This window comes from Mobula birostris, chromosome 20 (assembly GCF_030028105.1).
Source record: "Mobula birostris isolate sMobBir1 chromosome 20, sMobBir1.hap1, whole genome shotgun sequence".
NCBI classification, from domain to species: domain Eukaryota; kingdom Metazoa; phylum Chordata; class Chondrichthyes; order Myliobatiformes; family Myliobatidae; genus Mobula; species Mobula birostris.
This window is the reverse complement of record NC_092389.1, coordinates 36249917-36275222: the sequence shown is the minus strand read 5'-3', so window position 1 is coordinate 36275222 and position 25306 is coordinate 36249917. Positions and strand designations below refer to the sequence as shown.

Below are 25306 nucleotides of genomic sequence, written 5' to 3'. Positions count from 1 at the left end.
TTTAATCTGTAACATAAGCGGGATTGTTGTTAACTGTGATTCATTGCTGCTGATGGAAGTGAACAGCCTTGAATGATAGAATTTGGGAATTAAACATTCATTGACAATTAATGCAAGAACCACATAACATGCACCAGTTTTTTCCCCATTACAAATTATTATATGAGCTACACATGAAGCAAGTCTATTGCTGGGGCATATTAATTACTGCAAAAACCATGTACAATGTAGTTCAGTCACTTAATGTCCATATTACAACAGCCATCTATGAATAGATTCAATGATTCCACTCCTATATATTAAGGTCTTAAATCAAATTACTGTGCAACAACTAATATCGTAGTTTCTACACCGGTCTAACATTTCAAGAACTGCATTTGCCCCACTAAATCTATCATTGTTGTTTTTATGGCTTCATGCACCTATAAATATATCCAGATAAAAGTTTGAATTAAAGCTCAAATTCTAGAATGTGAACTCTTATTTGAGGGAACGACTTTGAATCACCACACTGTCTGAGATCAAGAAGATGTATAGTTACTCAAATGTTTAATTAACATGTCCTCATTGTATCCAAACCACATTCTGCAACAGTTGTTCACAACATACAGATAATTATTTTTCTCAATCACAAAAGTTTAAACTTAGCAACAAGGGTTGATAAAAATAGTAGGTCCTATAGTCAGTTCAGCATCCTATCATTTATATTAGAGAGCTGAAGGTAAAAGAACCCTTGTATTGGTAGCCTGTTGTTTCTGATGATGATGTAACCTGTGTGGGAGGATTTTTATAGTGAAAAAGCCATTGCACTGGGACAGTTCCACTCTTTAGGCCTCAAAAATCTTGGTCCAGTGGTACGAAAAATCATCACTAGTGGAGACTTCCTCGGCTGCAGTGCATGGCCATGACGCCTTCTGTGTCTTCGCTCTTCATGCCATTGGATCTTGTAGTTGATCTCATCTGCCAGTCCACTGGAACTAGCTTCACATGCTGGGATAGGCATATCCCTATCTCACTAGGGTGGGAGGTTCCCGGCTACCCTCACCTGGTCTAGCCCGCCTGTCTAATACATGCAAATAGTTACTTGGAGCCACAGGTGAGAACTGGGTGGCAAGTGGGTGGACAAGCTGCCCCTGGGTGGAACACAACAAACCTGCCGCCAGAGGTGCTACCCCTCCCCAGACAACCCCAAAAAAAACCCTTGGGGCAAATGGTCATAGTATGATAGAAGCCATCCTGAAATTTTGGAAGGAGAAGCAGATGAGAAGGGCTCTGGGAAACTCAAGACATTGCAAAGCATTTGGACCAGGTGGTGTGAGCCCAAAGATCCTGAAGGAGTGTGCTGAGCAGCTGTGTGGAGTTCTCCAGCACATTTTCAATCTGAGTCTCAGTCTGGAAAGGGTCCTGACTGTTTGGAAAATATCATTTGTGGTCCCATGACCTAAGGGACAATGCAAAATCTTCAATGACTACCGTCCAGTGGCCCTGACTCACCTCTGATCCTTGGTCAGATCAGACATTGATACCCTGCAGTTTGCCTACCAAGAGAACAATGGAGTTGATGATGCTATCATCTACCTGCTGAACAGAGCCTACTCCCATTTGGATAAGCAGGGCAGCCCTTTGAGGATCATGTTTTTTGATTTCTTGAGTGCCTTCAATATCATACAACCCTCATTGCTGGGAAAAAGCTCCTGTATTCCGTGCAGGTTGGCACTTCCATTGTATCCTGGATAATGGACTACCTGACTAGCAGAACACAGTTTGTGTGGCTTCAGAGCTGTGTGTCAGACATAGCTATGAGCACAGGACTGTATTGGTTCCCTTCCTATTTACCCTGTATACCTCGGACTTCAGATATAACACCAAGTCATGTCATCTTATGACTCGGAATAATTAGGTGTATAAAGAGGGGACAAGAGAATGAATACAGGGCCTTGGTGGAGGATTTTATGGAGATGGACTTTAGGAAGACTAAGGCTGTACTGCTCCCTCTTACTATTGATGGTGAGGATGTGGATGTAGTGAAGGCCTTCAAGTACCTGGGGGTGCTGACAGAACCTACTCTTCTCAAGAAAGGTCTGTTTATGTGCACTATGCTTCAATCAACACATATTTCAGAGGACATTAGAAGAATTGTAGAGATGCATGAAGCTGGAAAAGGCCATAAACGCATTTCTAAAGACCTGGGTGTTCATCAGTTCAGAGTAAAAATTGACTACAAATGGAGGAAGATCACACCAAGAGCACAACGTACAATACTGAAGGAGGTGAAAAAGAACTCAAGAGTAATGGCAAAGGACCTGCAGAAACCTCGAGAACTTGCTAAAGTCTCTGTTCATGGGTCCACTATAAGAAAAACACTGAACAAGAATGGTGTTCATGGAAGGACATCATGGAGGAAATCACTGCTCTCCAAAAAAAAAACATTACTGCATGTCTCAAATTTGCAAAAGGCCACCTGGATGTTCTACTATGTTTCTGGAACGATGTTCTGCGGATAGATGAGACAACAGTTGAACTTTTTTGCAGAAATGCACATTGCTATGTTTGGAGGAAAAAGGGCACAGCACACTAACACCCAATCCCAACTCATCCCAACTGTGAAGCACAGTGAAAGAGCCATCATGGTTTGGAACTGCTTTGCTGCCTCAGGCCCTGGACAGCTTGCAATCGTTTTGGGACTCAAAACTTGTATCATGACATTTTACAAAAGAATGTCAGTGTAGCAGTCCATTGCCTGAAGCTTAATAGAGGTTGGATAATGCAACAAGACAATGATCAGAAAGCCAACAGTAAATCAACAAAATGGTTTAAAGAGAAGAAAATTCGTGTTTTGGAATGACCGTGTCAGAGCCCTGACCTTAATCCTATACAAATGTTGTGGAAGGACATGAAGCAAGCAGTTCATGCAAGGAAGCCTACTAACATCACAGAGTTGAAGCAGTTTTTTTTTTTAAGGAGGAATGGCCTAAAGGTTCTCCAAGCTGATGTGCAGGATTGATTAACAGTTTCTGGAAATATTTGGTTGAAGTTATTGCTGTACAAGGGGGTCACACCAGTTCACATACATTTTCCAACAAATAGTGGATCATTTTTCACAATAAATAAATAAATGAACAACTATAATGTTTTTGTATTATTTATTTTATTGGGTTCTCTTTATCTAGTTTTAAGACTTAAGTGAAGATCTGATCACATATTAAGGTCATATTAATGCAGAAATAGACAAAAATCTACAGGGTTCACAAACTTTCTAGCACCACTGTATACTGCATATCCCAAAGAAGTATTCTAAAGGCAAGATGACACAACCATGGCTAACAAGAAAAGTCACAACCAACATAAAAGCCAAAGAGAAGGCATATAATAAAACAAAAATTAGAGGCAAGTCAGAGGATTGGGAAGCCTTGAAAACCAATAGAAGGCAACTAAAATAGTCATTAAGGTAAAGATGGAATACAAAAGTAAGCTAGCCAGTAATATTAAAGAGGATACCAAGAGTTTCTTCAGGTACACAAGTGCAAAAGAGAGGTGAGAGTGGATATTGGACCACTGGAAAATGGTGCTGGAGAGGTAGTAATGGGGGGGAAAGAAAATGGTGTACAAACTGATTTAAGTATTTTGCATCAGTCTTCACAGTGAACGTTACTAGCAGTATGGTGGAAGTTCCAGATCTCAGGGCACGAAGTGTGTGAAGTTACCATTATTAGAGAGAGGCTTAGACGAGTCACCTGGACCAGATAGTGTACACCCTAGGGTTCTGAAAGAGGTGGCTGAAGAGATTGTGGAGGCATTAGTAATAATCTTACAAAACTCACTAGATTCTGGAATGGTTCCAGAGGACTGGAAAATTGCAAATGTCACTCCACTCTTCAAGAAGGGAGGGAGGCAGAAGGAAACAAAACTATAGGTCATTTAGTCTGACTTCAGTGTCTGAGTAGATGTTGGAGTCAATTATTAAAGATGAAGGATGGAGGAACATGATAAAATAGGCTGTAGTCAGCACGGTTTCCTCAAGGGACAATCTTGCCTGACAAACCTGTCGGAATTCTTTGAAGAAATAACGATCAGGATAGACAAAGTAGAATCGGTTGATGTTGTGTACTCGGATATTCAGAGGGCCTTTGACAAGTTACAACACATGAGGCTGCTTAACAAGCTATGAGCACATTGTATTACAGGAAAGATTCTAGCATGGATAAAGTAGTGGCTGATTTGCAAGAGGCAAAGAGTGGGAATAAAGAGAGCCTGTTCTGGCTGGCTGCTTGTGACTAATGATGTTCTGCAGGAGTCTGTTGGGACCAATTCCTTATATGTTATATGTCAATGATTTGGATGATGGAATTGATGGCTTTGTTGCAAAGTTTGCACAGCATATGAAGATAGGTGGAAGGGCAAGTAATTTTGAAGAAGTAGACAGGCTACAGAAGGGCTTAGACAGATTAGAAGAATGGGCAAAGAAATGGCAGATGGGATGCATTTGTATGGGAAGTGTATGGCCATGCACTTTGGTTCACTATTTTCTAAATGGAGGGAAAATACAAAAACTGAGACACAAAGGGACTTGGCAGAATTCCCTACAGGTTAATTTGCAGGTTGAATCTATGGTGAGGAATGCAAATGCGATGTAGAACAGTTAAGGATGTAATGTTGAGGCTTTATAAGACACTGGTGGTGCCTCACTTTGAGTATTGTGAGCAGTTTTGGGTCCCTCATCTTTAAAAGAATATGCTGAAACTAGAGAGGGTTCAAAGGAGGTTCATGGAAAATGATTCCAGGATTGAATGGCTTGTCATATGAAGAGCGTTTGATGGCTCCAGGCTTGTACTCTCTAGAATTCAGAAGAATGAGGAGTGACCTCATTGAAACCTACCAAATGATGAAAGGGCTTAATAGAGTGGACGTGGAGAGGATGTTTTCTTTGATGTCTAAGACCAGAGGACACAGCCTCAGAATAGAGGGGTGCCCTTTTAGAATGGAGATGAAGAGGAATTTCTTTAGTCAGAGAGTGGTGAATCTGTAGAACTCTTTGTCACTGGCGGTTGTGGTTGTTAAGTCTTTATGCATATTTCAGGCAGAAGTTGATAAGATTCTTGTTTGGTCAGGGCATGAAGTGATACAGTGAGAAGGCAGGGGTTTGGGGCTGAGAAGAAAATTGGATCACCCATGAAAAAATGGCGGCGAAGACTTGATGGACCAAATAGCCTAATTCTGCTCTTATATCTTATGGTCTTATCTTGAATGTCTTTATGAAAATGGAGGTTTGGAGAAGGCAATTGTTGAAAGCATTGTGTGAAAGCAGTACATGATCTGATGTCAGTGCTGGTTTTGTTCATTTACAGTCAAAAGAACACAACTATTCAACTATTTCCATGAAACGTTTGCTAATTGGGGCAGTTGCTTAATTGGTTCAAAATGTTATGGTCCCAATGTGTCCCAATGAATTGGAATCTACTGTATACTGAAAATAAGAAAGTAACCAGGGAAAGAGAAGACCCATTAGTCATACTTTATTGATTCCGGGGGAATTGGTTTTCGTTACAGTTGCACCATAAATAATTAAATAGTAATAAAATCATAAATAGTTAAATAGTAATATGTAAATTATGCTAGGAAATAAGTCCCGGACCAGCCTATTGGCTCAGGGTGTCTGACCCTCCAAGGGAGGAGTTGTGAAGTTTGACAGCCACAGGCAGGAATGACTTCCTATGACGCTCGGTGCTGCATCTCGGTGGAATGAGTCTCTGGCTGAATGTACTCCTGTGCCCAACCAATACATTATGTAGTGGATGGGAGACATTGTCCAAGATGGCATGCAACTTGGACAGCATCCTCTTTTCAGACACCACCATCAGAGAGTCCAGTTCCATCCCCACAACATCACTGGCCTTACGAATGAGTTTGTTGATTCTGTTGGTGTCTGCTCCCCTCAGCCTGCTGCCCCAGCACACAACAGCAAACATGATCGCACTGGCCACCACAGACTAAAAAGACAATCTGTACTTCTACTTCCAGTTTACAGGCAGAGAGTGAGGAACGCAGCACCAGTGGTGAGGACCATGAAGGTATGGTCAAGGGAGGTAGAAGAGCACTTACAGGACTGCTTTAAATTGGTGGACTGGACAATATTCAGGGATTTATCCTTGAATCTGTATGCCATAGCTGTCTGTCATTGACTTCATCAAGACCTATGTGGAGGAGTGTGTACCTTTGGATTTGGGTATACTAGATACACCCAAACCAAAATCTGTGGGTGATCCAGAAGATTTGCAGTCTGCTGAAGGCTAGATCTGTAGCATTCAAGAGTGGTAATCCCAAACTATACAAGAAGTCCAGGTATGATCTATGGAAGGCTACTTCAAGAGTGAAAAAACAATTCTAAATTAAGTTAGAGATGGAATCTGATGCACATCAGCTCTGGTGAGTGTTGCAGGCCCTTACCTTCTATAAGGTGAAACCTAATGGCTATGATGCTTCACTCTCAAGATAAGCTTAATGCCTTTTATTCATGCTTTGAAAAGGAGAATAAAACTATACCTGAACAAATCCCTGCAGCATCTGCTGTCCTTGAACATCTTTCAAGGTAAACCTTGCCAAGGCCTTGATGGTGTACCTGGCAGGGCACTGAAAGTCTGTGCCAACTAACTGGTGGTAATGTTCAAGGTCCACAAAGAGCAGCCTCAATGACTATTGCTGAAGTGCACTCACATCTACTGTAATGAAGTGCATTGAGACGTTGGCCATAGCCAGAATCAAGTCCTGCCTAAGCAAGGACCTGGATCCACTGCGATTTGCCCATTGCCACGATAGGTCTACAGCGATGCAATCTCACTGGCTCTCCTCTTGGCCTTGGACCACCCCAACAATAGCAATACCTACATCAGGCTGCTGTTTATTGATTATAGTTTAGTGTTCAACATCATCATACCCTTGGTACTAATCAACCTTAGGCCTCTGCAATCAGATCCTTGACTTCCTCAGTGGGAGACCATAAGACATAGGAGAAAAAGTAGGCCATTCGGCCCAGCGAGTCAGCTCTGCCATTCAATCATGGGCTGATCCAATTCTTCTAGTCATCTCCACTCCCCTGCTTTCTCCCCATACCCTTTGATGCCCTGGCTAATCAAGAACCTATCTATCTCTGCCTTAAATGAACCCAATGACTTGGCCTCCACAGCTGCTCGTGGCAACAAATTCCACAGATTTACCAGCCTCTGACTAAAGTAATTTCTCTTGATCTCTGTTCTAAATGCATGTCCTTCAATCCTGAAGTTGTGCCCTCTTGTCCTGGACTCCCCTACCAGTGCAGATTGGAAACAACATCTCCTCCTCATTGAGGACCAATATCTGCACACGTCAAGGATGTAGCTTAGCCCACTGCTCTACTCTCACCACACCCACAACTGTGTGGCTGGGCACAGCTCAAACAGCATCTATAAATTTGCCAAGACACAACTATTGTTGGAATAAATTCAAATGGTGGCAAGGAGGTGAGATAGGTCAGCTGGTTGAGTGGTGCTGCAACAACATTGCACTCATCATCAGTAAGACCAAGGAACTGATTGTGGACTTCAGGAAGGGTAAGTCGAAGGAACACAGACTAGTGGTCATTGAAGGATCATCTGTGGAAAGGGTGAACAGTTTCAAGTTTCTGAGTGTCAACATCTCCAAGATCTATTCTGAGCCCAACATACTGATGCACTTACAAATAAGTGGTTACATTTCATTAGGAGTTTCCAAAGACTAGCAAATTTCTATAGGTGTATTGGGGACAGCATTCTAACTGTCTGATATGGAGAGGCCACTGCACAGATTGGAAAAAGCTGCAGGAAGTTGCAAACTCAGCCAGCTCCATCACGGGCAAGAGCCTCCCCAGCATCGAGGACTTCTTTAAAATGCAATGCCTCAGAAAGGCATCCATCGTTAAGGACCCCCATCACTACCATCAAGGAGATGCCTGAAGACACACACTCCGTGTCTTAGGAACAGCTTTGTTTTCTTATTTCTGAATGAACAATGAAGCCATATATACTACCTGACATTTTTTTGCTCTCTTTTTGCAATACTTGTTCAATTTAATCCTATACAGGTTTACCCCGCCATCTGAAGGTAGAGCGTTCCTATGAAATGGTTCGTAAGCCGAAATGTCGTAAAGCGAAGAAGCAATTACCATTTATTTATATGGGAAAAATTTGTGAGTGTTCGCAGACCCAAAAATAATCTACCAAATCATGCCAAATAACACATAAAACCTAAAATAACAGTAACATATAGTAAAAGCAGGAATGATATGATAAATACACAGCCTATATAAAGTAGAAATAATGTATGTAATGTATCATCACTGAACTGTTCTCTGGAGCAAAAATCTCACGCAAGTGCCGTCGGCAGAAAATCTCACGCAAGCGCTGTTGGCAAAAACACGCGCAAGGGCTCTCCAGTAACCCTTAAGCTATGAAGCTGACAAATCATACCAAATAACACGTAAAAATACACAGCCAATATAAAGTAGAAATAATGTATGTAATGTATCAGTTACGGGAATCGGGACAGCGCCGAACACACTGATGATGGTGTGTTAGGCTGAGTCGTCGGAGTTTGGCTGGTGCAGTGGCCCCCCACCCTCCAGGCCGCTGAGCTATACATTGCCACGAAGAACGCAGGGGTCCAGCAGTAGCCGGGAGGTACACAGCACATCTTTAAGAAAAAAGCCGAAACAAACATGCTAATTAATTAGGTGCCGCCCGTAATTGTCGGCCCAGATCAGTGCCGATTTCCGATTGCATCGTCTCTGATCTGGGCCGACAATTACGTGTCGGCGGCACCTAATTAATTAGCATGTTTATTTTGGCTTTTTTCTTAAAGATGTGCTGTGTGCCTCCCGGCTACCTTTGCATTCTCCGTGAATCGGTATCTGTCTGTGGCCCGGGGGTTGGGGTAGTGGGACACTGGGGTGTCATCTTGTCGCCTATTTCCATTAGAGCAGGCGGCTCATCTTCTCCTATGATTGCCCGCCTCGATATCGAAGGTCGAGGTTCATCATCTGCTGTGGCTGATGTGGAAGGCTTGCTTGACTGCTGAGCCTCGCGCATTTTTCTATCACACAGTTCTTTAATAAGGACTCAAACCATCCTGCAAATATCTCCTAAACTGACGTACCCTTTCAAAATTAAAGTTGTACTTTATCATTACTCATTCGGTTTTGATTGTTATCTTTTTTTCTTCCAATTGCATCAGCTCTTCATCTGTCAGTTCTTGGTGATGGGATGCTAAAACCTCTTCAACATCATCTTCGTCAACTTCCACAAGCCGAACTCACGTTGTCCTTACTTCGTTCACCACGATCAAAACGCTTAATTATGTCTAGTTTTACCTCAAGTGTAACACCCTTACGAGCTCTTTCAGGCTTTTCCGATACCATGGAACTCATCTTGCAAACGGCTGCTCACAGGCTCGTGTTTAAGCAATGCCGGCGAGAATCCGGGGGAGAGCGGCTGCTCAGGGCACGCTGCCTTTTATCATGTGAAATTTTTTTTTTTTCCGTAACAGTGAAAACATCTTCTGAAAGCGAAAATAGGGTACTAATGTAGGTCTTTCGTAACAGTGAGGTGTCGTAAAGTGAACGTTCGAAAAGCAGAGCACACCTGTATATCTACATCTATACGTGTGTGTGTGTGTGTGTGTGTGTGTGCGCGCGCGCGCGTGCATATGTGTGTCTATATTTTTTTTGTAACTGAAAGCTTTTTTTGTATTGTACTGCTGCCTCAGAACAACAGGTTTCACAACATATGCCAGTGATATTAAACCTGATTCTGATGCTGTGCATAGAAACAGAGAATGTGGGCAAGGTCTTAAATAAATTCTTCTTGTCTGTATTAAGAAAAATATTGTAGTTAGAATTCAGGAAAGGCGAAGACGGAATTCTCAAATTAGTTTCCATTAAGCAGGATGCATTAGTGGACTTAATGAGATGGAAACTAGGCCGTACAGGAGGCAAGGAAGACATTGCTGTGGCTTGATATCTAAGTATCTCAAGCCATAATGAGGGACCAGATAACTAAAGGATAGCAGGTATAGTATCTTTATTCAAGAAGAGTAGTCGGAATAAGCCAGACGTCTGTGTGTCAAAATTGAGCAGTACGGAAATTATTGGAGAAAATTCTGAGATATTGGGAAGGGAGGGCTTAATCAAAGATAGTCAAATAAGGTAACCTGAGGAACTTGAGTGAATTTTTCAGAGGTAAAAAAATGTATTGATGAGGGTACTGTGGTTGATGTAGTCTGAATGGACTTTACTCAGGCCATTTACAAAGTACCACATATGGGTTTTAAGGTAAGTTGGATCCAGACTGCTTTAGTAGTAGAGGATTGCTTTTCTGATTGTATCAGCGTGCAATCGAGATTCATCAGAAATGGAGAGCTTTAGTTATGAGGAGAGAATGAGTTCGTTTTTCTTGGAACAGAGGACTTAAGGTTGATTTATCCTTCTGCGTCGTAGCCTACGCAAGTGGCCTACGCTGTTGTGAGCATTTATACTTGTGCGTTGGAGTGTCTGCGTCGCTCTGCAATTCACCGCCAAGATGCTAGTTGGTGGTGGGGTTTCTATGCCACTGTGTTGAGTTCCTTCGTGTTGAAACTCAACAAGAAGAAACTCAAACTTCAAACAATGGCGACTGAAACTAAAGGAGGGTGAATTTTCTGTGCTTGTCCGGCCATTGAGAGACTTGGATGAGGAAATGCATTTCAAATATTTTCGGATGTCGGCAGGTAGATTTGTCGATTTGGTTCATCATCTCCAACCATTTATTTCGCATCAGTGTACGCACAGTATACTCAGACACCGGCAACTACCATTCGAGTTTTAGCTTCACGTGGAAGTCAACAGGCTGTAGCAGCTAGCTACAAACTGGCGTCAAGCACAGGGTCCTCCATAATTTCGGAGGTCTGTAAAGCTTTATGGAAAGCATTGCAACCAGAGTTCCTTCCCTGCCCCTCAGTCGCCCAATGGCAAGCTATTGCAGCGTAGGAGGAAATGCAATGCTACCAAGCGGACCAATCACAGTTGTTGCGGTCTGCGTCACCACGACACATAGTTACATTTTTGGGGAGGTGTGTGTCAGGCTACGGCATAGGGTACGCGGCTATGCCGTACCTATGGCGTAGATTTGACGCAGAAGTATAAATTGACCTTAAGGGGGAAACAGTGGAGGTATATAAAATAATGAGGGGCATAGTAAGAAACTTATTCTCCCATAGCAGAAGTACCTAGAAATGGAGGGCATAGCTTTCGTGTAAGGGGTAAGAGGATAGAAGGGATCTGAAGAAGAATTCTTCATAGCCAGGAGGTGCTTGAATCTGGAACATGCTAACTGGGAGGGTGATAGATGCAGGTACAGTACTCTCAGACATTTAGCAAGTATTGAGACAAACAATGAATTGCCATGGCACAGAGGGAAATTGCCCAAGTACTAGTAAATATGATTACTATGGATAGGTACTTGATGGTTGGAATATATACGGTTGGCAGATGGGCCTGTTTCCATGCTGTTTGACTCTTCCCATTATGATATATTTACCATCTATGACAGAAAACTCTGAAATGGAACATAATCTTGTCAGGGGTCTATGATCAACCCTCTCCCCCATCACTTTCAATTCTGGACACATCTTATAACAACACACACAAAATGCTGGTGGAACGCAGCAGACCGGGCAGCATCTATAAGAAGAAGTACAGTCGACGTTTCGGGTCGAGACACTTTGTCAGGACTAACTGAAAGAAGAGATTTGAGAGGGGGAGGGGGAGACCTGAAATGATAGGAGAAGACAGGAGGGAAGTTGATTGGCAAAAGGGATACAAGGCTGGAGAAGGGGGAGTATCATGAGATGGAAGGCTTTGCTGAACACCTACGCTCTGTCCGCCAGAGAAAGCAGGATCTCCCACTGGCCACACGTTTTAATTCCACGTCCCATTCCCATTCCAATATGTCAATCCATGGCCTCCTCTACTGTTGAGATGAAGCCACACTCAGGTTGGAGGAACAACACCTTATATTCCATCTGGGTAGCCTCCAACCTGATGGCATGAACATTGATTTCGCAATCTTCTGTTAATGCTCCTCCTCCCCTTCTTACCCTAGCTGTTATTTATTTATTTATTTATTTATCTCTCTCTTTCCCTCTCACAATAACTCCTTGCCTGTTCTCCATCTTCCTCTGGTGCTCCCCTCCCCCTTTCTTTCTTCCAAGGCCTTCCATCCCATGATACCCCCCCTTCTCCAGCCTTGTATCCCTTTTGCCAATCAACCTCCCAGCTCTTGGCTCCATCCCTCCCCCTCCTGTCTTCTCCTATCATTTCGGATCTCCCCCTCCCCCTCTCAAATCTCTTACTAGCTCTTCTTTCAGTTAGTCCTGACGAAGGGTCTCGGCCCGAAGCGTCGACTGTACCTCTTCCTAGAGATGCTGCCTGGCCTGCTGCATTCACCAGCAACTTTGATGTGTGTTGCTTGAATTTCCAGCATGTGCAGATTTTCTCGTGTTTGCGGTTTTAAACACCTCATAACAAGCCATTCTACCTGTGTGCCAGTTATGAAGCAGGCTAGAGAGGAACATCTGTTGGCATGTGGCCCATGTTAACTGTTAATAAATGCCTATATACAGTGCCTATAAAAAGTATTCCCCTCCCCCTAGGAAGTTTTCATGTTTTATTGTTTTTCAACATTGAATCACAGTGGATTTAATTTGTTTTCTTTGACACTGATAAACAGAAAAAAATTCTTGTGTCAAAGTGAAAACAAATCTCTACTAAGCAATCTAAATTCAGTTTTGGGCTTCTTGTTTTAGAAAGGATATACTACCATTGGAGAGGGTTCTGAGAAGGTTCACAAGAATGATTCCGGGAATGAAAAAGTTACCATATGAGGAACGTCTGGCAGCTCTTGGGCTGTATTCCCTGGAGTTCAGGAGAATGAGGGAGGATATCATACAAACATTCCAAATGTTAAAAGGCCTGAACAGATTAGATATGGCAAAGTTATTTCTCATGGTAGGGGAGTCTAGGACAAGAGAGCACGACTTCAGGATTGAAGGGCATGCATTTAGAACAGAGATGCAGAGAAATTACTTTAGTCAGAGGGTGGTAAATCTGTGGAATTGGTTGCCACGAGCGGCTGTGGAGGCCAAGTCATTGGGTGCATTTAAGGAATAGATAGATAGGTTCTTGATTAGCCAGGGCATCAAAGGGTACGGGGAGAAGGCAGGAGAGTGGGGATGACTGGAAGAATTGGATCAGCCCATGATCGAATCGTGGAGCAGACTTGATAGAGACTTAGCCACAGAGACTCTAGGTTGTAATTGCTACCAAAGGTGCATCTATTAAATACTGACATGACAGGGGTGAGTAATTATGCAATCAATTATTTAGTGTTTAATAACTGTAATAAGTTTAGGCCAATTTGTAGAAATTTGTTTTCACTTTTGAAACGAGAGTCTATTCTGATGATCAGTGTCAAAAAAGCTAAATTAAATCCATTCTGATTCAAAGTTGTAAAACAATAAAACATGAAAACTTCCAAGGGATTAAATACTTCTTATAGGCACTGTAAACGCACAGCACATCTTATAATTAACTAATCCTACTAATGTCAACAAAACAGAAGAGTTGGTCACTGACTTCCGGAAGCGGGGCAGAACACAAGCCCCTGTATGTATCAATATTGCTGAGGCGGGAAATATTGAGAGCTTCAAATATCACCAGTAGTTTGCTCTGGTCCAACCAGACACTATAGCCAAGAAGGTATACCAGTGCCTCTGCTTCCTCAGAAGGCTAAGGAAATCTGGCATGTCTCCGTTGTCCCTTACCAATTTTTATAGATTCATCACAGATATCACCCTATACAGATATATCACAATTTGACATGGAAACTGCATTGCTCAAGACTGCAAGAAATCACAGAGTTGTGGACATGACTCAGTACATCACAAACACCTCTATGAACTCTGTGTACAGCTCCCCGCTGCCTTGCGAAAGCAGCCAACATAACTAAAGACCCCTGTACCCTGGTAATTCTCAAGGTAACATGTCTGATCAACTGGTGTCCTGTCGCACTCACCTCAATAATAAGCAAATGCTTTGAGAGGCTGGTCAAGGACTACAACTGCAGCATGTTACCACCCACACCGGTTCCCTACAATTTGCCTACCGACACAACTGATCGACAGATGATGCAATTGCCACAGCTCTACACACCTGGAGAGGAAGGATGCTTACGTGAGAATGCTGTTCTTGGACGACAGTTCAGCATTAACACCATAATTTCCTCCCAGGGCTGTGTCCTAAGCCCTCTCCTTTACTCTATGTACATCCATGACTGTGTCACCACCCAGAGCTCCAATCTGTTAATTAACTTTGCAGATGATACTACATTGATTGGCCTTACCTCAAATAATAACAAGGCGGCCTACAGAGAAGTCATCACCCTGGCACAGTGGTGTCAAGAAAACAACCTCTCCCGCAATATTGCAAAAGCAAAAGCAAGGGTGTTGGTTGTGGACCAAAGCAGGAACAGAGACAGACACACCCATATTGACATCAATGCATCTGGGGTTGAGAGGATGAACAGTTTTAAGTTCCTAGGTATACACATCACTGAAGAACTCACATGGTGTGTAAGTACTGTCTGTGCGATGAAAAAAGCACAACAGCACCTCTTTCACCTCAGACGGTTGAAGAAATTTGGCAGGAGTCCCCAGATCCTAAGGACTTACTACAGAGGCACAATTGAGAGCATTCTGACTGGCTGCATCACTGCCTGGTATGAGATTTCCAGCATCTGCAGATTTTTTCGTGCTGGTATGGGAACTGTACTTCCCTTAATCGCAGGATTCTGCAGAGTGGTGCAATCAGCCCAGTGCATCTCTAGATGTGAACTTCCCACTATTCAGGACATTTACAGTGACAAGTGCACAAAAAGGGCCTGAAGGATCATCGGGGACCCATGTCACCCCAACCACAAAGTGTTCCAGCTGCTACCATCTGGGAAATGGTACCGCAGCATTAAAGCCAGGACCAACAGGCTCTGGGACAGCTTCTTCCATCAGGCCATCAGACTAATTAACTCACACTGACATCATTGTATTTCTGTGCTATATTGACAAATTAGTATAAATTGCACATTCAGACAGTGATGTAACATAAAGATTTTTTACTCCTCATGTATGTGAAGGATGTAAGAAATAAAGTCAATTCAATTCAATTCTCCTCCCCCCCCCCCTTGTCCCCAACCCTTCCAAAAGATACAAAAGCTTGAAAGCACATAGCACCAGGCTCAGGGACAAATTTGATCCTGCTGTTGTAAATATTACATATGTACAGTGCAAGAATGATAATGGAGTAGGAAAGGAAAGGTACGTCGTATCCGGAATTTCTCCGGTTAGCGGACGATTTCCCTCCACGCCTCTCTGACGTGGTGGGGAACTGCGTACGAGGCAAGTTACAGCAGTGGTTTGCCGTTGCCTTCTGCCGGGTGAGTTTCCAAAGAGATCACCAGCTCGTAACCCAGCACGGATGGAAAGCGTGCAGGGGAGCCGGCTGGATGGATTCGAACTCGGGACCTTTCGTCCTGAAGTCTGGTGCTGATGCCACTACTCCACCAGCCGGGTTGATAATGGAGTAGCAGCATACCTTTAAACAACTCACAAGAGTTTATATGCCGGAAAACATTAAAAGCATTAAAATATCAAGCAGTAGTAAATCAAGGCAACTGGACACGCTATGTTGTCTAGAAGACTTTTCACCACTCATCTGAGAGGCTCCTTCAGATCTGATCCATGGGTGGGGGGGGGGTAGTTTTCTGGTTTATAAACTCTGTGAGTTGTTTATAACAGTCACGAGGGCCCTTAAGAGTCATAGAGGTAATAAGAGGGTCATTAGTCTTATCTTTGCATGAATGGAGGTGTGAGCTGTTGTGGAGATGCTGGGGTAAGTATGGTAGGACTGTATTGTAAGTAGGTGATAGGTGTTGTTGTACCCCATCCCCTCTGAGGGTTCAGGTGTGGGTTTTCCAATTTGACAAAGATGGCTTCTTTAACCTCTTTTTCAAACCACCTGTCCTCCCTGTCCAAAATGTGCACATTGTTATCATAAAAGGAGTGTCCTTTGTCCTATAGGTGTAGATATACAGCTGAGTCTTGACCTGAGGTGTTACCCCAAATATGTTGGGCCATCCATTTGCGAAGTGGTTGTTTTGTCTCGCTGATATACAGATCTGTGTAGTTCTTATTGCATTGGATAGCATTAAAAATATTGCTCTGTTTATGTTACAAACATACTCAGACAGAAACTCGTCCACCCCAAGGATCCTACACCCAAACATAAACAGAGCAATATTGTACATGCTATTTAATGCAATGAGAACTGCACAGATCTGTACATCAGCAAGACAAAACAACCACTTCACAAACAATTACATTGTGTTATAAACAGGTAAAATTGCAAGTATTGTTTCTAACAATATTCTCTGTGATATTTCCACAAGATTGGTAGCTGAATAGCAGGTGATAGAGTGTGGACGAACACCAGGCAGTGAAAGTAGACATTGAAAATAGAGCGAGGCTTCTGAACAGAATCTGGGAGAGAGTTGCAGAATAATGGTACGGTTGACCTTCACTAATCCGACTACCTGTAATTCAGTTCCTTCGATAATCTGGCACTGAACAGCAGATACGGAATTGCCAACAGGGTATAATGTTGAAGAATGGATGAATATAGATGAAGATGAGCCTACTGTTCATCATTATACTGACTCGGAAATCATGCAGATGGTTGTACATCCAGAGAAGGAAGATATTGGAGGGGAAAGCAATGATGAAGATGAGGAAGTTGTAGCAGAGAGACTATTGAAGGCTAAGTTAACAGGTGAATTGCTGAAAGGATTAGAGCAACGATGTTTGATAATTGAGCAAGAAATAATGAGTGTTTATAGGCTGCAGGATAAGCTAATCAAACAAAGACCAAAATATATGAAACAACTTACCTTGGAAGATATGTTCAAGAAAATTGCCAGAAAAAGTGCAACAGGGGAGCTAACACTTCAAAATCCAGTGCCATCAACTTCTGCTCACCCAGATGTGCTGCCACCAACATCAACAGTCTTTGAAGAAACTGTTGTGCCAGTTTCAGCACCAACTTCTGATGCTTCGCTCATTTTTCAAGATGAAGATACTGATGATCCTGACAATCCCACACTTGCAGACATGTAACTTTGCCTGAAGGTATATTAAACACCTGTAGTCACACTGATATGCTACGAGTGAAAACAACAGAGTCGAGCAGGGTCGGGTTGACTGTTTGAATCCGCACGCACTTAAGTACCCGCTCCCAGCAACCCCCGCTCTCTGCGGGGCAGAAGCGACGTCGGCCTCTGGGCCGGGGTCTGCCCCGCACTCAGCTTCCTCTCGGTTGCCACTGGCTGCGCGTTCGCCGGCGACTGCTGGAGCCAGTTTGATTGCTGCGTGGGTGAGCCGCCACACGCCTCACTTTAGAAGCGGAATTGCTCAACTTTTCTATATAAGTTAATTCCTGTACATTTACCTGTACCTTTTATTTTATCTGTGCCTGTACAGTATATCACTTTATTAAAATTTCACTTGCTACTCATTTAATATTTCTGTTTCATTATTATCTAACTTGTACTGATTTACATGATATTTTAAAGGTATGATGAGGCGGTTAGCTATTGCTTAATGTAGCGGTCCCCAACCACCGGGCCGTGGACCGGTACCGGGCCACAAAGCATGTGCTACCGGGCCGCGAGGAAACGATATGATTTGACGATATGAGTCAGTTGCACCTTTCCTCATTCCCTGTCACGGCCACTGTTGAGCCATTACGCATGCGAGGTCATTACCCGCGCGTCATCCATTTCAGTGCGGGAAGAAGATCAACTCCTCGAGCTTGCAAATGACGGCGGGCTGAAAAGTATGTTTGACATAACATCTCTGCCGGCATTCTGGATCAAAGTCAAGGCTAAATATCCTGAGATAGCCACGAAAGCACTGAAAACGTTGCTTTCATTTCCAACATTTTTCTGCGAAGCGCAGTTTTCTGCAATGAATGCAAACGAAAACTAAATTGCGGAATAGGCTGGACATAAGAAACCCCCTTTGAGTATCGCTGTCTCCCGTCACCCCTCGACGGGACCGTTTTGTTGCAGGGAAACAAGCCCAGGGCTCCTACTGATTCAGCGATATTGGTGTGTTACAATGATTTTATATGTTCATACGGAAAAAATATGTGCTGTGTGTTTAATATCCAAACGTTACTTAAAATGTTATGATGCTATTGACTTACTTATATAACCATATAACAATTACAGCACGGAAACAGCCCATCTTGGCCCTTCTAGTCCGTGCCGAATGCTACTCTCACCTTGTCCCACCAATCTGCACTCAGCCCATAACCCTCCATTCCTTTCCTGTCCATATACCTACCCAATTTTTTATTAAATGATAATATCGAACCTGCCTCTACCACTTCTACTGGAAGTTCGTTCAACACTTACTTCAAGCTCCCCTGTCCTCCCCTGATAATTGACTTATCGTATATTCATGCGAGGAAAATATGCGCTGTGTGTTTAATATTAAATTTGTTAGGTTAACCCTTTTAGAAAGGAAATTGAGTGTATTAGCCACTTATCACCTATATTCCGGTCGTGATTAACAGCCCCCCCACCCGCCGAACAGAATTGCCAAAAATGATTTAACGATTTGCAGGGAAAAAAAACACCGGCAGGTATACGTATGCGCACTGGTGCTCGCAGAAGGCTTCATGGTCATTGTAGTCTCTCCTGGGGTAAGCTCAACGTATTTGACTGCTACTCTTGTCCGTTGGTAACCTCCCTCCTCCCACCACCCCCCCGGTCAAGAATATTGTCAATATTAAACCAGTCCACAGTGCAAAAATGGTTGGGGACCCCTGGCTTAATGTGATCCTTCTGTAATTCGGCATTTTCACTAATCCGGCACTCCTCAGGTCCCAATGGTGCCAGATTAGTGAAGGTCGACCTGTACTTTGTTCTTTATTATAGCAATAATAAAAAAGTCTTTCTTGGGAAGTATAAGTTAAGGGAAACAGTTGGATCCCTAAAAATGATGGTAAATCTATTAAAATGATAATGAGACTGCCATACCTACAATACTATAAAGCAAATGTAGTAGATATAGAAAAGTATGGCCAAAGTTAAGACATCTACCAGAAGGTTGAAGAAGCTATTTAGATTAGCCAGAGGCTCAGGAGATATTAATCAAATTTCTTAACAGAATTGATCAGCTTAACTCTACAGATGAAGTCTACAGGATTCGGAGCAAGAAGACTGCAACTGAACAGCTGATTTTTCAGAGCAATGAGAGTTTTTTACTACTCGGGGTAAAAGAGAGGCGAGATTGCACAGGCGCAAAACGTCAGCCAGTAGAGCGCAAAAGGCTTAAAAAGGCAAGGAATCTTCAACAGTTTTTGATTCGGAGCAAGGCGGCTGCGAGTGGGGAGTTCCGCCTGCTGCTCAATGGAGTAACATACAAATTCTGTGGCTGCCTTTAATTCCTCCTTTTCCTCAGTTTAATCCTTGAATTATTCAACTTTTATTTTCCGGATCTTGGAGGGAAATAGCGGTTATTATGTCGTATCCTTTAAGAAGTGGAAAACAGCCTTTTGAACTCAGCAATGGAAAGGGCAAAACTTCGAAAGAAAAATCAGAAGACATGCCTGTCTGGGCTGAGCGTTTGGAATGCATGTTGATGGATCTCGATAATAAAATGGATAATAACACTTCTGAGTTGAGGTCGTTCCGACTGAGTTTACAGGCTATTGAGGAAAATATTCTTTCCCTGAATACTGAGCTTAAAGAATCGAAATGTCAGATTGCGGATATTTCAACCCGACTGGAACAGGCTCAACGCAAAATTGTCGATTTAGAGGCAAAGACTCGAAGAAACAACATTCATATTTTAGGTCTTCCGGAAGGTTCAGAATCTGGAGATCTATTGGATTATTTTGCCAATATGTTTCAATCTCTGTTCCTGGATATTCTATCTCAGCCTCTCGATATTGAAAGAGCGCACAGAATTTTCACTGCGTCAGGTAAAGCTCAACCAATTTTAGTCAACTTTCTTGAAGACTGTTTAGTACACGGAGTGAATTAATACAGCGGATAGATTGTGAACTGGTTTGATTATCTGTTTCTATTTTGCTTTTTCTTTATTAATTAAGTGATAGGTTGCTTGCAGTTTATATAGTACTTTTTTTATTTTTTGGAGTGTTTAGTAATAGATAATTAGCTTTAATTCTTTTCTTAAATAAGGCAGTAAGTTAAAGAATAATGGCGCGGCTTTTCTCTCTTTAGAGATTGAACTGTTTAGGTTAATAGTATTGTTTTGGGGCCTTTGGAGACTGTCATTGCATTCTTTTAGCTTATGTTTACTGATTAAGTTTAAACATTTTTTCCTTTGCTGGGCTTTTTTTTAAATCTTATTTTACGTATTTACATATTTTCTTTGTAAAGGGGAGGGGGGAATTGGGAGAAAAAACTTTTAATCATTATTTAAACTGAGCGGCACGCGCAACCCCGTTCTTATGTCTTTTTTCTTGGGGATGCATTCCAGTTCTTTCTTTCTTTCACTGGATTTTCTTCCTTGGGGATGGTGGGATGCCTGGTGGTATTTTTGTATCTTGGGGTTTGTTGTGGGATTTTTGTTTCACACACAACTTTTGTATTTTGTCCCATTATGGAATTCCGGAGCATGCGCATTTTCTACTTGGTTATGTTCATCACCGCCATCTTTGATTAGCCCGCGATGGTATGCGTGTATTGCCGTGTTCAGAATAATATCCAACGGTATTTAAACAGATAAACGTTATTAGTTGGAATGCACATGGCTGGAATCACCCTATTAAACGAAGGAAGACTTTTAAAATTATTAATCGATTCCAGCCCGATATAATTTTTGCTCAAGAAACGCATATCAGAACGGGCGATCAAAATAGGTTTTTTAAAACATGGAAGGGCCTTCAGTATCATGCTACTTGTCATAATAAAACAAAGGGAGTATCTATTTTTATTAAATCTAATATTTTATTTATTCAAGAAGACATTGTTTCAGATAATAATGGTAGATTTTTAATTATTAAAGGAACTACTTGTAATAAAAAAATTGTCCTGGTTAATCTATATGGACCTAATATAGATGACCCTTCTTTTTTTAAAAATGCATTTGGTTTATTACCAGACTTAAATGAATATATGCTGCTAATGGGAGGTGACTTCAACTGTTGTTTAAATCCTTTGATTGACAGAAGTTCAACCAATCAGCAGCTTCCGAGTCGTTCGGCAACACTTATTAATTCCTTTTTAACTGATTATGGTTTGATAGAAATCTGGAGAAATTTACATCCTAATGACAGAGATTATTCTTTTTATTCACATGTTCATAATAAATATTCGAGAATTGATTATTTTATAGCTGATTTCCGATTTTTGTCCGAAGTTCAGAAATGTGAATATGATGCTATTGCAGTCTCAGATCATGCGCCTTTAAGTTTAACTTTTGAGTTAAATGATGTTAGTAATGTAAACTTGCCGTGGCACTTTCCAGAAAATTTATTACAAAGCTCAGACTTTGTTAAATTTATAGAGATTCAGATAAAAGATTTCTTTCTTTTTAATAATACGGGAGATGTTTCGAAATTGATTATATGGGATACACTCAAAGCATATTTGCGAGGTCAGATAATATCTTATTTGGCTAAACGTAAGAAACAGACAAAAATAGAGTTAGATACAATTTCCAAACTAATTAAAGATCTAGATAGTACTTATGCAGTTTCTCCTAATGTTGATCTATTTAAACAAAGGGTTGACTTCAATCTCAATATAATTTACTATTAATTTATCCGATTGAAAGAAATTTGCTTAAATTAAAAAGTCAATTTTATATGTCTGGAGATAAAAGTAACAAGCTATTAGCATCTCAACTTAAAGCAGTTAGAGCTAAAAGACAAATTTTAAAAATTCGTAAGAGAGATGGTAGTTTAGCTTCTAATTATGAAGATATTAATAAAATTTTTCAAGACTATTACAGTGAACTTTATAAATCTCAGTTTCCAGCTGACCCTTCTAATATGTATGCCTTTTTACAAAAGATTGATTTTTCTAGAATATCTGTTGAAGATCAGCAAATTCTTGATGCTCCTTTTACTGAAAGAGAAATTCAGAAAGCTATTCTTTCAATGCAATCTGGTAAAGCTCCTGGATTGGATGGTTTTACTGTAGGATTTTATAAAAAATTTGAACATTTGCTTACTCCTTATATGTTAGAAATGCTTAAAGATTCTTTTATGTCAGGAGAGTTACCTTCCACATTTTATGAAGCTTCTATTTCCTTAATCCTTAAGATAGATAAAGATCCTACTGATTGTGCTTCATATAGACCTATCTCATTATTAAGTGTGGATGCCAAAATTCTTTCAAAACTAATGGCTAATCGGATGGAGAATATATTAGCAAAAATTATCTCTCAGGATCAAATGGGTTTTATAAAAGGCCGTTATTCTTTTTCTAATACTCGGAGATTGTTAAATATTATATACTCATCCCTCTCTAAGACTCCCCAATGTGTTGTTTCTCTAGATGCTGAAAAGGCATTTGATAGAGTTGAATGGAAATATCTATTTAAAGTTTTAGAGAAATTTAGCTTTGGTACTAGTTTTAATAAATGGATTCGATTGATATATAAAAGCCCTATTGCCACTGTTATCACTAATAACTGTTATCCCTTTTTCCAACTTTCTCGGGGTACGAGACAAGGATGTCTGTTAAGCCCTCTGTTATTTAACTTGATGTTGGAACCCTTGGCTATTGCACTTCGTGAAGCTAAAAATATTCAAGGAATTTCTATAAATGGGACTATTCATAAGATCTCCCTTTATGCAGATGATCTTTTGGCTTATATTTCAAATCCCAAAGAATCTATTCCTAGCTTATTGAAATTATTAAATGAATTTGGATTGTTTTCAGGATATAAATTAAACCTGCATAAAAGTGAATTATTTCCTTTAAATGATTCCGCTTCTATATAACATTCCTTTAAAAGTTACGGATTCTTTTAAATATTTAGGTATTAACCATTACAAAAAATTATGGAGACCTTTATAGAGCTAATTTAGTTCCCTTAGTGGATTTTATGAAGCAATTTTTTTCTAGATGGAATCCACTTACACTTTCCTTAGTAGGTCGAATTCATGCAGTTAAAATGATGATTTTACCAAAATTTTTATATGTATTTCAAAACATTCCTATTTTTCTGACTAAGAAGTTTTTTGATCAAGTTGACTATATTATTTCATCTTTTGTTTGGAATAATAAAATACCAAGAATTGGAAAATGTCATTGACAAAAATTAAAAAAGGATGGAGGTCTTACTTTGCTTAATTTAAAAATGTATTATTGGGTGGTTAATATACGTTATGCATGTTCTTGGTTGTGTTGGACCGATAAGAACGACCATCCTGGGTTGACTTGGAATTGAAAACTGTGAAACAATTTCACTTAGCTTCGTTATTAGGAGCTCCTTTACCTGTACAATTAGCCAAAATTTCTATTCTAAATATAAATCCTATGATCAATCATTATGAATTTGGTATCAGTTTTGTAAGTTTTTTAATCTTAAAAAAATTAACCTTCTTAGTTTAATTTATTGAAACTATTTATTTAAACCTTCACTTAATGATCCTACCTTTTCTCTTTGGAGGAATAAAGGAATTTTTTCCTTTATGGACTTGTTTCAAGAAGGTCGATTGATGTCCTTTGAGAAATTAGTAACTAAATACTGTCTCTCATATTCACATGTTTTGCAATATCTTCAGGTCAGACATTTTTTACAAGAATATTTAAGTAATTTTCCATATATACAAGATTCTGACCTGTTAGACATTATTTTAAAAATGAACCCTTTACTGAAAGGCTTTATTGGGAAAATTTATAATTTACTATTACAACAGGACAATTATCCATTACTTAAGATCAAGCAGGATTGGGAAAGAGAGCTTAATATGACCTTGATAACAGAGGATTGGTTGCGAACTTTGAAGCTGGTTAACTCTTCTTCGATTTGTGCCAGTCATTCTCTAATTCAATTTAAAATTGTACACTATTATTATTTGACAGAGGAGAGATGGTCTAAAATTTTTCCTAATGTAAATAATCAGTGTGATAGATGCAAAACTGAGATAGCTACATGGACACATGTGTTTTGGTCATGTTCTGTATTGAAACAATTTTGGAAATCTATTTTTTCTATAATCTCTAAAGCTTTAAGTATCAATTTACAACCTAATAAATTGACAGTTTTGTTTGGTATAATTCCTCAACACATTCACGGTATTTCTATATCTGACCAATATGTAATTGCATTAGTCACATTATTGGCTAGAAGGGCTATTTTATTAAAATGGAAAGATGCCTCTGCTCCCACTTTGATACAATGGTTCTCTCAGGTGATGTTATGTCTTAGTTTGGAAAAAATTAGAAGTCGAACTTTTGATCCTAAATATGACTTTGAGAAAAGGTGGGGCTCTTTTGCCCGTTATTACTATTTGACTTGAGTTAATTAAGATGGTCCTTTTCTGATGCTTGGTTATATGAATTTGGTTGGTGGTTTGATGTCTTTTTTACTATGGAAGCTTGTATGGCGCATAGCTCCGGGTTTGTGCTCCAAATGGGTTTTTTCCCCCCTTTTTTTTTTAAAGTTATTAGGGGTTTTTCTCTGTTTTAGTTAGTAGGGGTTCTTTTTTTTTCCTTCTTTCCTTTTCTCCATTAAAAAAAAGCTTAAATACTTTGTTTATTGATATACTGTTTAGCCTGGTTGATAGTTTAACTTTTACTCTACATATGGATATGTTATCTTGATTATTTTGATGTATTCTTCTCTGTTGTTGATTTTCAATAATAATTAATAAAAAGATTTAAAAAGAAAAGAAGGCTGCGAGTGAATAGCTCGTTTTACTACTCGGGGTAAAGAGAGGTGAGACTGCGCATGTGCGTGACGTCAGCCAGCAGAGAGCGAAAGATTTAAAAAGACCACCATATCCAGTGGGCAGGGTTCGGAGCAGGCAGTGGAGTGAGAGATGGCAGAGTGATAGGGCTTTGGCTCAACAGGCTTAGGCAGTAATGGGAAGAGGCGAGGTAGGTTTACCTGTGTTAATTGAAGAAAGGAAGTAGTATGAATGTGAGGCCAGTTTTCTGTGCTCGGTGTC

General features: G+C 40.7%; 1 long non-coding RNA gene across 2 annotated transcripts in view; it reads right to left on the bottom strand.

Annotated features, from left to right (window-relative positions):
- The window catches only part of LOC140185537 (uncharacterized), a 64572-nt gene that overhangs the window by 3010 nt on the left and 36256 nt on the right, over positions 1-25306 (bottom strand). The window lies entirely within an intron of this gene.